Genomic DNA, 6,255 nt, shown 5'->3' with positions numbered 1-6,255 from the left:
TGCATATTCTATCCTTTGTTATGCAGGACATTACACTTCTGAGGCAGATGCCTATATTCCTTCCCACTCACCACCTGTATTTTGAAGCTATCAACAAGTTAGTGAGATCTGCTAATGTGCATTAATAAAATACTATTTGCCTTGACATATTAGATGATGCTAGTCCCAACTCTTCTAGAGTAACCAAAGATGGCAAATTCAGGGAGGGTGCTGTAGTGCAAGGTGGCAACTCATCAGAAAAACTTTAGACATTATTTCTAAGAGAAGAAAAAAGGAGGGGGAGCACTTCAATACAATAATGATCATTAACAGGTTTCCATAGTTCATGTTGCATAATTTTAACACTCATCACATAATCGTCTGACTACTAAGTGATATGATAATACCACAGGTCCAGATTAAATTACAGTATCTGAATAAAATTGTTTCCAGTCATAACCTGCCTTTAAAATTAGAATTGCACTTATTACAAAGGACAGTGAAATTTCTGGTTCATCAGGAGTTATAAAACCTTTCAGGATCTGTGTTATCCAAGTGAAAATACATCAAATATTGCAGAAGTTTTTGAAAAACTGTCAGCTGATGTTAACAAGAAGCTGATGTTAACAAAAAGAACTCTTAAAGAAATGTATTTAGATTGCCTTGCAATTAGAAATGATCTCATGCAACTTTGAGCTATCATTGATGATTATTAGCAAAAATTCTTTTAGTTTCACACAAACTAAGCTTTGAAGATCTAATTCTTCAAAATCCTTGCCACACTTTCCATGCATAAAATTCAAGTATATATTTGCAATCCCCAAATGCAAAAGGCCATTGCTGTTAAGTGACACAGATCCTCATCTAGATAACTACTTTTTTTTTTTTTTTGAGATGGAGCAGTGAAAGCAAAAAAGTTGCTGAGCCTTTGTCTATATCTCTTGTAAGCAAGAGTAAATCTCTTGTTCTTTCTATGTATGCTCAATTGATGTATGAGTTAATGACTAATTTTGTGGAATATCATAAGAGGACGTAAAATGGCAAAACTTGCTGAAAGATGTTGTGAAAGTTCACTTTTAAATCCTAAAAAACATATTCATTGCAAACAGGCTTATATGCTTGCAAGCATTTGCATTTTTTCTGTGCTACCAAGAAAACCAAATGAGGGGTGGAGAGTGTAACATGCTCAAGTGTTTGCATTCCAGCCTTAGAATGTCTTGATCATGGGTTATTAAGATTTTTTTAAACATGACCAGTGTTTGCATGTCTCAGATTATTAACTTTCTGTATTAAAAAAAATAAAAATCAACCAGTATAGTCTCAGTAGAGATATCATTAAAGTAATTGGTGTCTATTCAATTTTTTATGAACATTACACATCAGTATTACTAAACACAATTGTCTTTTACACATGTATACACATCTTTTGAGAAATTACATTAATAAATTAGGAATTAAAGTTTCAGTGCAAGCTTTTTCTATAAAATGTCAGTTTTGCATTAAATTCTTTATTGAAGCTGTGAAAACACTCCCCAGTTCTTTCCACAATAAACACTATTTCTTATGCAGACTTGAATTTGTTCTCCTGAGCACATAAAAGAAAGCTAATCTGTTGGAGATTTTAGTATTTTATTTGCAAATGTGTTATCTTAGCCTTTCAGATGTGATTTTCTGTTAATTTTGCATATCAATGTCCAACAGTGAAAGAAACTGCTTTACTGATATGATGTCACCTTTTAAGTGCCCCATTCTCCGTAGGAGTTAAGTGGCCTTTTTTCATATTGGTAATTTTCATGTATGCATTTATATATGTTGAGCATCTTTTCAAGAATACATATAGAGCATAGAAATCAATGTGGTGTTACCAGGCCTCCCTACTGTCCCATTCACATGCCCAGTCAGATAACCTGCTCCCAGCAGTGCCTGATGATGATGCAGTCTGGCCAGTCGTTTCCCACAGTAAAGCAGCRTGCAATGGAAGTATAGGGAGATCCTGTAAGCAACAGGAGAGCAAGTAACTTCTGTTTCTATTGCCTTTTTTATTTGTTTGTTTTAACTGCTTTTAGGAGACTTCCAATTCATGAGAGAACCTCTCTTTGATTGTGGTAGAGAACGAAGCATCATCAGACTTCTGTTAATGCATTTGTTCCCCTGTCTCTTGGACAGGGTGCTTTCTTCTGTCATACTCTTGTTTTTTTGGCTGCTTCACAAGATCTCAATGAATAATGTTAAGTACAAAAAAGGTGATATTTAGTCATTGAATGACTTATGTTTCTAAAGGCAAAACTACTGAAATGATGTCAGTTACTACGACAATATTAAAAAAAAGTTGCTAGATTTAGTATCGTTTAGAAGCTGTTAATTTTTCTATGAAAATTTATCTAATGTACTTTGGATAGTGATTTATAGTTCAGATTGGGGAAGCAGGAGGAAATTAAAGGCTTTCCCTCACTACCAAAATGTGGAGACTACAGAGTGGCTTTAAGTCTCAAATGGGGAATCCACGTTTCCACTGTCTGTAGTCAACTGGCATTTTCTGTAGAAGATAAAGATACTTGCAGATTACTGTCTGCCACGTTTAATGTCAACAGCAACAGTTGTCAGCTTTTTGTTTTTCACAATCAGTATTGCATTTGAAGTCATTAATATTGTGGAGCTTGAAAAAATTTTTTCATGTAGTTTTACTGAGAAATTTTTGCAGCAGATGATTATTTAACAACAGGAATTTTTTATTCTTGTACAATTCTGCTTGAACTTGGAAGTCAGTGAACTAAAATCTTATTTAATATATTTAAATTTTTCTTCAAATCAGCATTATTTGATGAAGAAGTATATCTGTTCATTTAAAAGTACCTATTTACCACTAACCCAAGGCATTTCATGTTTGTTTTCTTAAATTATTCATAAAATTAACTATTGTAGATTGTGGTTCTTATTTTGATCTGGTGAATTCTAGAACACTTGATAAAGAATTAGGGATCATTGTGAGAAGTACTTTCAGAAAAGAAAAACATTTCCTGTCCTAACAGCTTGTATAATCTAGTGTAGGATTATACAAAGCACATTAGGCAGCAGGACTGTGTAGGAAGGATAGATGGGCTGAAATGCCTGTAAAATAAACATATTTTGCATAAAAATGGGTCGTCTTTGCTTGCCAGCAGTCTCATCATTATCCGATAACAGAGCACCAGCATCATTTTGGCAGAGTTTTCAGAAAGGATTTATAAGAGGACAAGGCAGAGGCTTTATGGAGTTTGACAGGCAGKTTTACAGAGGCATGACTGGATGAGAAGAAATCTTGGTTCTTGAGATAGAAGCCTCTCTGGCACTGCACACTACGTGCTTTACACATATTTGGTGTTGCGTTTTACCTTGTAAAAGATTTCTATTAATTTCAAATGTCATACTGTTATAAGTCAGTAGGAGAGCTGCCTGAGTTGTGCACTACGTGGACTAAACCAAGAGTCCCATCTTTTCTCTGGTATCCCCCAGAAGCAGGTAGCTTGTGCACTTGGACAAAGAGCCTCCGATGTGGCCTTTATGGCTGCTTGTAGCTACCAGGAACTTGATGTGCCTTGTTACAGGATAACATGCTCTAGCAGATAATCACAATATACTGTTTTTATACTGTCCAAACCACAGCCCCAATGTGTTTGAGAATCACTGAACTAGCATTTATCTGAGGAGACAGGAAGGGATTTATGGGCTACAGTGTGGGGGACCATCTGATTGCAGGGGCAGCCCTGCTGTGACTTCCCCAAGTTGTTTTACGGGGAGGATATGCACTGAGGTCTTTGCAGCCCTTCTGCCAGTGCCGACCTTCTGCCAAGCACTGCCTGTGCCTCCCAGCACCCTGGAAGTTCAGTCAGAGAGGGCTCGTGTGGAGCAGTAGTACTTTGCCTTATAGTTAAATGGAAAGAAGGAAGGAGCTGGTTTTGCTTCCTGATGCTCAAAAAAGGATTTGAGCTGACAGCCAGTTTTGTGACTCTCCTGACCAAAGCATTTGCACTCTTTCGAAAATATTAAAAGCCCCCCAAAAATTGTTTGTTTGTTGTTTTTTTCTCAGCACTGTGTTGTAATCTCTGGAAGAGATCCGTAAACCCTGATCTATTGTTTCAGAGGTCACTAAATAGATGGATCAGTGTTGAGATTTGTGTATTTATGAACTGGTGCAATTCTGTGATGGTTGTATAGGCAATATAATTTCAAAATAACTAAATACAATCTATTAGTTTTTACAAGAGCAAGTAAGTCACAGTATCTGCTTGCACTGTTTATTACTAATGTACAGTGCGCATCCATGCATATATGTATGTATGAGAAAACAATCAAACATCAACATTAAAATGAGAAAGCGCTGGAAACAGAAGGCTCATTCACTTAAATATGTACTCTTGTCAACTCCAGGAGAATAAATATTCTTGATACACTTGCATTTTTAATTATATGTGTGTGTATGTATAGGATAGCCCTTAGAATATTTGCTGTCTTCTTTACTGACTAGTGTCTTAACTTTTTTCTCAGCAGTGTGTATAGTAAATTTTATTTTTAAATGGAAAATTAGTACAATACAGTTTCAGATAGCAGCTATTTTATTTATGATAGTTCTACTAAAATCTCAGGATATAATAATCTTTTATGCTTGTTTAAATTTTTAAGGCTAAAATATATACCTAAGTCTCAGTCTACATGAATGTGCTTGTAACTTGTATATGTAAATACTTAACTGGTAATTAGAATATATATGGGATATCTTCATCTTGCTGTATTTCTGCAATATGTTTTACATGTGTTTATTCCACTACATTGTCACTTCCACTTCACATGGGGCTCTCTTCGTTTGTGAAGAGCAGCAGGATCTTGAAACTAAAGCTCATGGAGGACAGAGGGCAAAATCAGGTATTCTCTTGAGTTTCCTATTTGCTTGATAGTTTTTTTCTTTGTATTCTTCTTTATATCAAAACTGGTAATAGGCAAGTCATCTCTCTGGGTGTCAGACAAACTTGGTTTTGCCTGGTCACCCCTGTCTCTGAAGTAAGGATCATTTCCTGCTAGATGTGTCTCAAAGACTGGATTGATCACAGAGAATTTTTTTTTCCTCTAAAGGAAATGATTTGGCCCATAATGTTTAAAATATTTTCATTAATATGCTTTATCAAATCATTTAAATTAAGTAGCAAAATCATTTTCCAGTTCTCATGAATCTCTGAAAGAATTACCATCTGTGATTTGCAGCCTGTCAGCAAACAGTAACCATGTAACAGCAAACATGTAACTATGCATGGATAGTATACATGAAACTCCATTTTTAAAAGGGTTCAAAACCTCAAGTATATGTACAACATACCTTCTGACAAGCTGCTCTTACAATCTGCTGGAGATTTGGTGTAGATATTTCCACAGACTGACTGCAAAGCCAGCTAACAAAAATCACTGCTGAACTGAACTAACAACAGGCACCAGAGAACACACAATGGCTGCAGGCCACATCATCATAACTCATAAACATTTGTGAAAGCACAGCATCATCAAAAAGAGAAGAAAACTTCTTCAAATTATGAAAAATAGCATTTTAAACATGATGATAGAAAATGAAAACACTGTGGGGCAGTTGCCTTCTCCTGCACATCAAACTTTGAAAAGAAACTCCTATTATCTGTTTTGCTATGAAGATAACAATAACTTACTAACGCAAACCCACAAAGTTCCTTACTAAGGCTTTGGCACTGGTATATTATAACTTCTTGCATAAATAGATTGAGAAGAATGTAGTTCATATTAGAAATGTGATAAAGCATGAATTTATAATTTGCTTGAAACAAGACTATAATTGTGTTTGAATGAAGGAAATATTTTAGAAATGATCTAACAGCTCTGATTTGTTCTGTGCAGTTCTGGCATGTTGATTATGGTATTAAAAATGGAAATATAAAAGCTTTGCTTGGTAACTGGGATTGTTGCACAGTACTGAGCAATACTGTTTTCTTTTCTCTTGCTGACGTTGCTAACTAGATACTCTCAGAAACATGGTCTACTGGGGACTGTGTGTAGTGAAGTCTCCCAGCTCTCCAGTGTTCACGTTGCGGTTTATGCCTCAGCATGYGTTCCCATTGAACCTACCAAGTCTCTTTTCCACTGGCAGGATCATTCTTGCTTGGAAGAGCTCACAGGCACTACTTCTCTTTTAGCCCTTCCTAATGATGGGATTTTTCTATCTCTTCTCTGATATATTACAATTCTTTCATAACTCAGTCTGGATTAAATTCACCTCCTGTT

Source organism: Apteryx rowi, unplaced genomic scaffold (genome assembly GCF_003343035.1).
Source record: "Apteryx rowi isolate R43461 unplaced genomic scaffold, aptRow1 scaffold_19, whole genome shotgun sequence".
NCBI classification, from domain to species: Eukaryota; Metazoa; Chordata; class Aves; order Apterygiformes; family Apterygidae; genus Apteryx; species Apteryx rowi.
Note: the sequence above shows the minus strand (reverse complement) of the source record.